This window comes from Heterocephalus glaber, unplaced genomic scaffold (assembly GCF_053883595.1).
Source record: "Heterocephalus glaber isolate CG9 unplaced genomic scaffold, H.glaber_assembly_v1.0 deba00001444, whole genome shotgun sequence".
Classification (NCBI taxonomy): domain Eukaryota; kingdom Metazoa; phylum Chordata; class Mammalia; order Rodentia; family Bathyergidae; genus Heterocephalus; species Heterocephalus glaber.
In genome coordinates, this window is record NW_028258297.1 from 21011942 (window position 1) to 21023915 (window position 11974).

The following is an 11974-nucleotide window of genomic DNA, read 5'->3' on the forward strand; positions in this document are numbered from 1 at the left end:
CAACTAAAAACCAAGAGAGGACAGAATGGGATCTTAAAAATTATCATACCCAAGAAAAAGCAGAGGGAAAAAAAACAGAACAAAAAGCAAACAAACATCATTAAACTCTGTCATCTCAATATCACATTAAATATAGAAGGATCGAATATCCCAGTTTACATGAAGAGATTATAGAATGAGATTTTAAATCATATGAATAAGTAAGCCTTGACTCTATCCTGTTTATAAGAAATACACTTTAGATGTACAGACATCATTTTTTGAAAAGGAATGGCTATCAATATTGCATGTGTAGTAACAGTACTAGAAAAAGTAGTCTTCAAATCAGGAGTACTATCAAAGAAAAAGGCCCATGATTTAAGCAAAATAGTCATTTCAGTAAAAGAAACACCTTACATTTCTGAATGAGAAGCCTGACAATAGAACTTTAAAGATGTGAAACAGATACCAACAAAGTAAAGGTGACAGTCACCAAAGCCACTATTATAGGTAGAGATTTTAACTTTCATAATTGATAAAGCAGTCACCAAAATAAACCAGTTAACTATATAGAAGATTTGAATACACTGTTTACCAACCTGACACTTATGTAACATTATCACCAGCACTTGAAGAATTATCTTTTCTTAGGTACCCAGGCAACATTAATCAAGATAGATAATATATGTACTTGGCAAATTCAAATGCTAAATAATGGATTATTATTAATAATAGTCATATACTGTGTATTAGGTAATTGAAAGTTTGTACTCTTTGACCAACATCTTCCAATTTTCCCTATATCCAGGCCTTTGGTAGCCTCCAATCTTCTGTGTGTTTCTATGATCTTGACTGTTTTTAGATTTCAAAACTGACATCATTCAGTATTTGTCTTTATGTCTGATTATTTCAATTAATATAATGCCTTTCAGTTTTATCAATGTTGTCTCAAATGATAGGATTTATATATTTTACAGTACTTGACAGTACTCTATAGTTTTTCTCTATCCATTCACCTGACTGTTGATATTTAGGTTGTTTTCCTATCTTGGCTACTGATAGGTAGTCAAGGTATGGAATGTTACTGCAGTAAACACAGAACCACAGATATCTGCCATATCATATAACAATTCTTTTTAAAATTTTGAGGAACTTCTATAGTGTTTTCCACTAGTGGCTCTACTGATTAACATTCTTTCCAACAAAGTATAAGTGTTCCCTTTATTCCACTTCCTTGCCAACACTTATGTTTTGACTTGTTGATAATAGCCATTTGAAAATATGGGCGCTCACATTTCATTGTACTTTTTACACAGAATTCTCTGATGATTAGTGATTTGAAGCACATTTTCATGCCTGCTGGCCATTTGAATATATTTTCTGCAGTATTGTTGATTGAAGTCCTTTTCTTATTGTTTAATCAGATTGTTTTTTATCTACCATTGAGTTGTGTGGCTTTCTTTTATATTTTGAATATTAACCTCTTGTCAAATACATGGTTTGCAAATGTTTTCTTCTATTCCATGAGCTGTTTTTTCATTTTGTTGATTGTTTTCTTTGCTGTGCGGAAATTGCTTAGTGTGAGAGTCCCACTGTTTATTTTTGCTCTGTTGCCAATATTTGTGACTTTTTTTTAACCCTGACAAATTATTGCCAATAATAATGTTATGAATTTCACCCCTGTATTTTCTTCTAGGAGTTTTATATTTTTAAGTCTTGTGCTTAAATTTTTAACCATTTTGACTTGATTTTTGTGGGTTATATGTTTTCAATTACATTTACTTCTATGTAGATATCCAGTTTTTCCAATATCATTACCTCTGACATTCGGTGTTTTTTCCAAATATTAGTTGACCATATATGTGTGGTCTATTTCTGACATCTCTATCCTTTTGCAATGGTTTATGCATTTATTTTTGTCTCTATCATACTATTTTGATTACTATCATTTTGTAATATAATTAGAAATTAGGAACAGTGAGTTCTTCTTGCTCAGGAAGGCTTTAGTTATTCAGGATCAATTGTCATTTCATAAAAATTTTAGGATTATATTTTGCTATTTCTATGAAAAATGTCTTTGGAATTTTGATTACAGTTTCAGTGAGTCTATAGCTTATTTTGAGTAAGATTGACATTTTGACAATATTTATTATTGTGCCTGGTGAACATAGGATATCTTTCCACTTATTTGTGCCTCTTTCCAATTCTGTGATTTTCCCCCCTTAATATTCTGAGTTGAGCTCAGGGACTTTGCATAGAGGTATCTTTCTTTCTTTCTTTCTTTCTTTCTTTCTTTCTTTCTTTCTTTTATTCTTTCTTTCTTTTCCTTCCTTCCTTTCTTCCTTCCTTCCTTCCTTTCTTTCATCCCAGGGACTCACTGAGTTGCCATGCTGTGTTCAACACTGTGATCCTTCTCCCTCAGCCTCCCAGACTGTTTGGATTACAACCATGTACCTCCATGCCCGTTTCAATTTTGTGACTTCTTTTCAAATATATTTTTGTCTCTTTAATAGTATATCTTTTCAATTATTACATTTTATGAATTATCAAATCTTTATCAATATATAATATCCTCTGTCTCTTATACAATTTTGCCATAAAGTCTATTTTGTCATCATAATGCTGCTAACCCTATTTGATTTTAGTTTTCATGTAATATTTTGGTCCATTCTTTTACTTTCAACCTTTATATATCTTTTTATCTATTTAAACAGCATGAAACTGATTTTTAAATATGTTCTGCCAATCTCTGCTTTTTAAGTGAAGAGTTTAATGCATTTACATTTAAAGGAATTTCTAAGAAAGGACTTATTTCTGTTATTTAGCTATCATCTTCTGTACATATTGTATTTTTTGTTCTCAGTTTCTTCATTCAGTGTTCTCTTTCTATCTACTTCATATTCTCTGCATACTATCTTGTTCCTCTTCTTTCTTTTTCTGTATAGTTTAGACTTATTTCTTTAGTGGTTTCCTTGAGTATTATAATTATCATGTTAATCTTGTAGCAACCTAGCTTTAATAATACACATTTAGTTTCAATAGTGTGTAAAACCTCTGTCTATATTTTGGTCTCTCTTACATTGTTATTATCACAGCTTTCATCTTATACATTGGGAACCCAGTCACATAAATTTAAATTGTACAATAAATATAGAAACCAACATGACAATAACACGAAGTTTCATATTCACCTCCATACCTTTAATATGTTCTTAATTTTTTCATGTCTCGAGTAAATGTTTAGTATCCTTTCATTTAATCTTAAGGGAATACCTTCAACATTTCTTCTACTACAACTCTATTAGTACAAACACTTTCAAGTTTTGTTTTTCTGGTTATATCTTTTGTTTCTTCTTCGTTCTTGAAGGACAGTTTTAAATATATAAAAATTTTTTTGATAGTTTTCCCCTTTCAAGACTTTAATATGTCATCCTTCTGGCCTCCATGGTTTCTGACAAAAATCATCAACATTTAATAGCATTGAGGCTCCCTGTATTAAATAAGTTACACTCTCTTGATGCCTTCATTTTTGACTTTGATTTTTGATATTGTAATTAAAAATCTTGTGGATCTCATTGAATTTATTCTGGATGGAGTACGCTGAGGTGCTTGGATAAATATATTCATATCTGTCATCACATATAGAAAAATTTGGCAATAATTTTTAAAAATATATTTCATGTCCCTTTGTCTTTTGTCTTTTCAAAGAACTCCCACAATGAATATATTGGTATGCTTAGTGGTATCCAACAGAATGCTCAGGCTTTTTTATTTTTCCTTATTCTTTTTTCTTTCTACCTCTAAGCTGGATGAATTTATTTATTTATTTTGGCTGAATTTAATTGACTTATATATATATTCCCTGATTTTTTTCCTTCAGCCTATTCACATCTTCCGTTAAACCCTTCTAGTGAATTTTTCAGTTATTTTACTTTACATTTCCAGAATTTCTATTGGTTACTATTATTTTTAATGAATTTCATTGGTACATTTTAGGTATACAATATAGTTACATTCATCATTGGAAATTTGCACATTTACAGAATCTCTCTTGGTTCTTATTTTTACCCCATTCCCCTGCCTGCCCTTCAACCACTCTATCCCTCCTTATTTACCAAGACTTTGTTTCCTTTTTTTCATTTTCTCATATTAATTCCATTCCCTTCTTTCCTTTCCCCTACTCCTCCCACTTCCCCTTCCCCTTTGCCCCTTTTCTTCCTATTTCACATTATCAATTATATCATTTAGTCCTTATCTACACTTTCAGTTTCTCACACTAGAGAAACTATTCAGTATTTACACATGTGTGTCCTATTTATTTCACTTAAGAGTATCACCTCAATGTTCACCTGTTTAGCTATAAATGTCTCTAATTTCTCATTTTTATGGCTGAGTAGTACTCCATTTTATTTTTTCAAAAAAACACATTTTCTTTATCCAGTCTCCAGTTCATGAGCAATTGGGCTGCTTCCAAATTTTAGCTATTACAGATTGTGCTGCTATGAACATGGATGCACATGTATGACTGTGGTATGATTCTTTTAATTCTTTGGGGAAGATACCCAGCAGGGGAATAGCTGGGTCAAATGAGGCCTCCAGTCCTAGTTCTTTGAGGTTTCTCCATACTGATTTCCACAGTGGTTGCACCAGTCTACACTCCCACCAGCAGTAGAGTAGGGTTCCTCTTTCCCCACATCCCTGCCAGCATTTGTTATTGATTGATTTCATGATAGCAGCCATTCATTCTGGGGTGAGGTGGAATCTCAGTGTTGTTTTCATTTGCATCTCTAGAGTGACCAGTGATATTGAACATTTTTTCATATGTTTCTTTGCTATTTCTTCTTCTTTGCCTGAGAAATATCTGTTCATTTCAGATGTCCATTTTTGGATTGGGTCTTTAATTTGGGATGTCTGATTTTTTTTAGTTCTTTATAGATTCAAGATAGTAGACTTTTGTCTGAGAAGAGCAGGTGAAAAATTTTTCTCACATTGTAGGATGTCTCATCACACTGTTGGTGGTGTCTCTTGCTGTGAAGAAGCTTTTTAATAAGAAGAGATCCCACTTGTTGATTGTTTGTGCTAGTTCTCGAGCAACTGAGGTTTTGTTCATAAAATCTTTTCCTACACCAATGTCTTCAAGAGTTCTACCTAACCTCTGTTCCAACTGGTTCAGCATTTCTATTTTAATATTTAGATCTTTAATCCATTTTGATTTTAGTTTAATGCACGGTGAGAGATATAGGTCTAGTTGAAACCCAATTTTTCCATCACCATTTATTAAAGAGGCTATGTTTCCTACAGTGAGGGTGCTTGGCTTCGTTGTCAAAGATGAGGTGGCTAAGTGTGTTTGAAGTTGTTTCTGTATCTTCTAACCTGTTCCACTGGTCCTCAGGTCTGTTTCTTTGCCAGTCCCATGCTGTTTTTATCAAAGTAGCTTTGTAGTATAGCTTCAAGTTGGGGATTGTGATACCCACTGCCATGTCTCTGTTACCTAGAATTGCTTTTGCTATTCTGGGTATCTTCTTGTTCCAAATAAATTTTCAGATGGTTTGCTCAAGGTCTGTGAAGTATGTTGCTGGAATTTCAATTGGGATTGCATTGAATCTATATAGCAGTTTTGGAAGTATGGCCGTTTTCACTATGTTGATTCTTCCTACCCACGAGCAAGGGATTTCTTTCCATTTTCTGATATCACCTTCAATCTCTCTTTTCAGAGTGCTGTAGTTTTCAGAGAACAGGTTTTTTAATTTCTTTTCTTAGGTTGATACATAGGTATTTCAGTTCTTTGGATGCTGCTGTGAAAGGAATTGTTTGCCTTATTTCTCTCGTGAGTCTGTTGTTCGTTTAGAGGAAAGGTATTAATTTTTGTATTGACCTTGTATCCAGCTACTTTACTGAATTTGGTTAATAAGTCTAGAAGATTTTTGGTGGAGCTTTTGGGGTCTTCTATATAGAGTATCATGTCATTTCCAAATGACAATTTGACTTCTTCATTTCCTATCTTTATTCCTTTTTTTTTTCTTTTATCTGATTGCTATGGCTAATGTTTCCAAAACTATATTGAACAGGAGTGGTGATAGTGGATATCTTTGTCTTGTTCCTGATTTTAGTGTGAAGGATTTCAGTTTTTGACCATTTGGTATGATATTGGCTGTTGGTTTTTCGTAGATGGGTTTTATCACATTGAGGTAGGGATCATCTATTCCAATTTTTGGTAGGGTTTTTATCATAAATGCATGTTGGATTTTGTCAAATGCTTTTTCTGCATCTATGGAGATAATCATATGGTTTTTGTCCTTGGCTCTATCGATATAGCATATTACATTGATTGATTTGCATGTGTTGAACCATCTCTGCATCCCTGGGATGAATCCCACTTGGTCAGGGTGTATGATCTTCTTGATGATCTTCTGCATTATATTTGCCAATATCTTAGTAAGGATTTTTGCAACTATGTTCATTAGTGAGATTGACCTATAGTTCTCTTTTTTGGTTGGGTCTTTCTCTGCTTTGGAGATCAAGGTGATGCTTGCTTCCAGGAATGAATTTGGGAGTATTGCTTCCCTTTCAATTTCATTGAAGAATTTAAACAGTAGTGGCAGCAGTTCCTCTCTAAATGTCTTGTAGAATTCAGCAGTGAAGCCATCAGGACCTGGGCTTTTATTGATTGGTAAGTTTTTAATTATGTTTTCAATTTCATTGATTCATATTGGGTTGTTTAGAATTTTTAGGTCTTCTTAATTCAACTTTGATAATTCATATGTATCTAGGAATCTGTCCATTTCTTCTGTGTTTTCCATCTTATTGGTGTATAGGTCCTCAAAGCAGGTATTGATGATCCTCTGGATTTCTTCTGGGTCTGTTATAATTTCATCCTTTTCATTCCTAATTGCATAGATTTGGGCCTTTTCTTGCCTTTTTCTGATAATGTTGACTAAGGGTTTGAATTTTTTTTTCAGTCATCAATAATATTTTTATTTCAGGTACAACTGCAACTACACACAACAATGAATTATTTTAAAACTAGTTTCATTTCAGAATGGCTTCTCTTATATAAGGAGGTACTCCATAAGCAATTTTTAAGAAAACAATAAACTCAGAAATCTGTACAGTAGTTACTTTTTAAGATGTACTTATTTCCAAATCAGATTACAACCTAAGGTTACAAAATAGTTTAGATTGCATCCATTTTTTTCCCTGTAGTAGAAAAACTATGTTAAACTCATTCTAGAAACAGCACCCAGGAGTCCTGCCTCACTGAGCTTAAATTAAATTATACCATTTTCAAATTATCTTTTACAGAAAAAGTAACAATTCTAACGGGCCTTAGGTCCCCCCAGCACTGTATTTCAGTTGTTCAGGATTTGGGGAAAATGGGGTACAGCTATTTCCAAGAGCAGCACAAACACGCAGTATTTCCATTCACCTTGACCTTCTGCAGATTTTTTAAATAATCAGTAATTTTACTTGTTTTTCTCGCTGGTCAAGAACAGTACTTGGTTAAATTTATGTTTTTGCAATTTAATTAAAATACTTAAATTTTAAAACTCTAAGACACCTAAGATTTCATTTTAAAACTAAATAGTATTTAATTGTGACTAATTTAGACAAATATCTGGCTTTACTTGAGTAAATTACTATATTTCTATGAATACTGCATGTAAACCAGTGTCACTGAAAAAAAAAAAAAAACGTGAGGGACACTAGTATTTAAACTCTGTGAACAAAGCTCTTAATTCGTGCAGATGGTAGTCAGAAACCCCACAGTTACAAGTGTCCTAGCATTTGAACTAAATTCTTAAGGAATATAGAAACCAAACACGTTCTCAACAGTTAAATCAGCCTAAGTCAATACAGAATAACAATAAACCCTGTGGATAATGGAATAAGCCCGGTATTCCAAGTGAACTATCAACTGCAATGCTGCTCACTCGGCCTCTTCAACTACAGGAGTGACTGTGAAGCTGGTGGGCTCCAACACAGCCTCACATTCCAGAACCCCCTTTGTGCTCCCATTACTTATAGGAGAGTTGCTGGGGAGGGAAACCAAGCCAGAATCTTGACCTCTGGGTGGCGAGAATACAGCCATTTTGTGTTCCGAGTAAGATGAGCCATCCTCAAAAGTGAAGATCTGGGACATGCTCTGTCCCAGGTAGGAGGGAGGCCCATAGTAAGAGTGCATCCTGTACTGGGAACTCACTGTATGGCAGCTCTCCGAGTTTTTCATCTGCCACTGGATTCTGGTCTGACTAGGCACATAAGGCCCTGGAAAGCTCCGAAGGCTGTTCTTCACAGGGGATCCCCCAAGGGTACTTCCCACATCCCCAGCAGAGGAACCAGCAGCCAAGGCCATGAAATATTGCGGGTAGTTGTACAGATTGTTGACCCCGGGACTCTCGAGTTTTTTATAATTTATATCCTTTCATTGCTATTTCCTATTTGTTCAATTCTATACACATATTTTGGCAGCATACGCATAATAGATAAATAATAGATGTGACCAAAATGTCCATCTATGAATGGATACACATAATATGTATATGCAATGGAATATTTTTAAGCCAAAAAAGAAGTGAATGGCTATTACATGCTACCATTTAGATGAACTTTGAAAATATTCTGAAATGTCTTCATAAGAAACCAGAAACAATAGGACAAATGCAATATTCCACTTATAGGAAACATACAATATAGACAAATTTATAAGACAAAAAGCAGATTTGTGATTACCAGGGAATTAGGTGGGAAACCAGTTCTCCCTCCATGGAGTTATACCAGAGATCAATGAGAAAATGTTTCTAACAATAGCTTTGAAACAGTTCTATATGCTCCTAGCTAAGTAAAATATCATCTCATATGTTTGCTTCATATAATGGCCACAGTTCCATGTAAATTCATGCTCAGAGAAGCTGGATAAGTGACTTCCTTAGATTATGTAAGTAGTTAAGTACTGGAGTCAGAGTATGACTTCAAATCTGCAATACTTCATCAGTAAATTACTGACAAAAAGCACATGTGTGTACTCAATTGTTTGGGTGAAGACACTAACAATAGAAAAGTGATGATATAAACCTGTTGAACTTTGTTGAGTGGCAGATTCCGAACAACTAATTCAAACAAATTATGTTGCATGTGTCATTCTAGGGGAACCAAATTAAACTATCAATGTATATTTGTATAAAGGACAAAACTGATACCCCAAAAACTTCACTTTGAAAGAAAACCTTTGCCTGTAGGCAATTAACAATTTCAGAGAATGCTGCAAACTACAAACTGGAGATTTTATATTGATATTAGCAACATTGTTGAAAGTGGAAATTTAGGGAATCAGGAGTATCATGACTGAATATATAAGCAGAAAATTTATATATAAGCAGGCAATTTAATTAAGACAAGAGGCTATAAGCTAGGCATTTTGGTATGTGCTTCTAGTACCAGCCACCTGGAAGACTGGGGTGGAAGGATCTCTTTAGTTCAGGACTTTGAGACCAGACTGGGCAACATAGTGAGACTCTGTCTCAGAAAGAAAAAAGAAAAATTCTATATGAAGAAAACCAAATTAATAAATTTACTTAGACTTCAAAAAATGACTTACTAGAGTTACCATAAATTGTTAATATTTTTATAGGTTTAACAAGGTATTTAATCATGAGTTTGGTGCTAATTATGAAACAGAAAATAATATGAGCTGACAATACAGAAATATGGCTTTCTATCTGTGTTCTCTAAGTTTCTGGCTTCCATCACATCACCGATTGCTCTAAAATCTCTATTTACAATGTAGAGATGTGTTTCTGATTACCTATTTGCATCTTCTTCATGCAAATACGTATAATGTGTGCCCAAGAAAGTTCATTTTTTCTGTATATATCACACTTCACTTGCCTCTTTAAATGGGTGGGAGGGGAACTTGTTCCAGAGTTGTCTGCTTCAACCTAAAAGTGTTAGATGCAGTCTAGAGATTTATTTGCTTCTACTCTCTGTATCCAAGGTGATGAAATGGTGTCTATGTATTTCTTCTTTTCTCTGACTCTTCCACATTTTAAACATTTCCCTTAATATCCTCAGAATCTGTTACTTCCTCTGTTTCCAATAGTCTCCTGAGATACTTTCATTAATCTCTGATAGTTAATTAAATTGCAAAATGGATTTCAAAGTTACCTTCTTTTTAAAAAAACAGGCTCATGTTACCATATCATTCAAATGTCTATTACTTCTGTATTAATTAACATTAAGTCCAAGGCAATCATAGCTCCAAGATCTGACCATATCTTCTCCTTCAGTCTTCACCTTTCCAGCTCATGTCACATTCACACTGAACTTTTTGCTATTTCCAAAATTCTCTATGATTCTTGATGTCCTTACACAATTATCCATCCTGTTTCTTCTGTTTGTAGCCTATCTACATTTCTGTTCCATGAATTCACTCTGTTATTGTAAGAACAGAACTTCTTTGCTAGCATCTCCTAAGAGAAGTTGGCATTCCTCTGCCTATATTTCTTCAGAGTTCTAAAATAATTTACATAATAACTCCCTACCTTATTTATTTTTGTCTCCAAATTTGATCAAGAATATTATAGGCCCTCAGTGAATGTTGGTTGATCAAAACAAAGTGGATGGGTTGATATCATAAGCTCAGAAACTGGTCCTGAAATGGAAGAATTTTATCTAATATATGTAAATGCTCATTTTCAGATGTCATTGTATTTGTCTTGGTGCTGAAATTGCCAAATGACAAGTGTAATCAAAGTCTAGAATTACAAAGCTGTAGTTAACCTAACAATAGAAATACTGAAGCAAAACAAAAAGTAAAGAAAGAAATTAAACAAGTCTTCCTCTGACTTCAAGAAAAGTAAAAGAGGAGGAGCCTGAAAGGGCAGTAATAGAGTAGTATTTTTAAAATCATGGAGAATATGGTTGCAGTTATCACAGACCTGATCAAAAACCTTGCATTGAGGCTTGAATAAAGACCTATTAGAATGATTTCACCCAGTAACTAAACTGATAGAAGCATGCAACCCTGGGACTTGAATCAGACTGAAACTAAAACTATATCAGTATGGTTTGGATAAAGTCACAAACTACAAAATCACCACAGAGAGTTTGGCAGTGTCTTTTTATACCTAATCTACTTATCCCTAGAGCCAAAAGGAAAGTCCTAACTTTATGTCGTATGTCAAGAGAGAGTGCTTCTCGGCTGCAGTTTGACATTTGTTAATAATGGTCTTACCACTAGCATCCTGGTTCATTAGTCCATCCTACTAACAGTGCCTTTTCACAGAAAGAGAGTTCTTTTGTCAGTGCTCTACTTCAAAATCTTTCAAGGTTTTTCCCCAAAGTCTCTTGAATTAAGTTTCAATAACATCATTTTGCAAGACTTCTCAATAGCATGTACAACTCCCTCGTCTCACTCAAACCAGGCATAGGCATTTTATAACATGCAGTTTTCATGCCTTCTCAACTCTTACTGACTGATTTTCTCCTTGTCTCTGAAAATTTGTTCAAGTTTTTTTCCATTCATAATCTCAATGTTAGCAAAAATAAATGTATGTTATGATTTCTCAAAGTATCACCTTTTAGTTTCAGACAGATTCAGGTTTATAACCCAACTCTAACACTTGGAAATAGACAAAGTCACAAATTCTTTGCACTTTAGATTCTTCATTTGTGCAATAGGCAAATAACAGTGACTAATTGTTCCAAGAGCCCTTTCACAACTTGGCTTCAAGGTCAAGGACGTCTTTGTCCATTTGACAAATGACAATCCCTTCTTCCATCTGTAAAAGCATGGCTTTGGTAATCTGTACTTAAGGTTGATTAGGGCATTCTATTTCCAAGAGCAAATTAGAGCTTATAATTAAAGAAAGAAAGAAAAACACTTGAAAAGTTCTTAGTATTACATATTACACAAGATTATGAGAAATTTTGCCAAGTTGAGATTGGAGATAGTATTTACCAGTTTTCTGGCACACAACAATAGAATAATTAATGGTGA

At 33.9% G+C, this 11974-nt stretch overlaps 1 pseudogene; it reads right to left on the reverse strand.

Annotated features, from left to right (window-relative positions):
- Nucleotides 1–7906: 7906 nt before the first annotated feature.
- LOC147827500 (doublesex- and mab-3-related transcription factor 1 pseudogene) lies at nucleotides 7907–8332 on the reverse strand (annotated as a pseudogene).
- Nucleotides 8333–11974: the final 3642 nt, after the last annotated feature.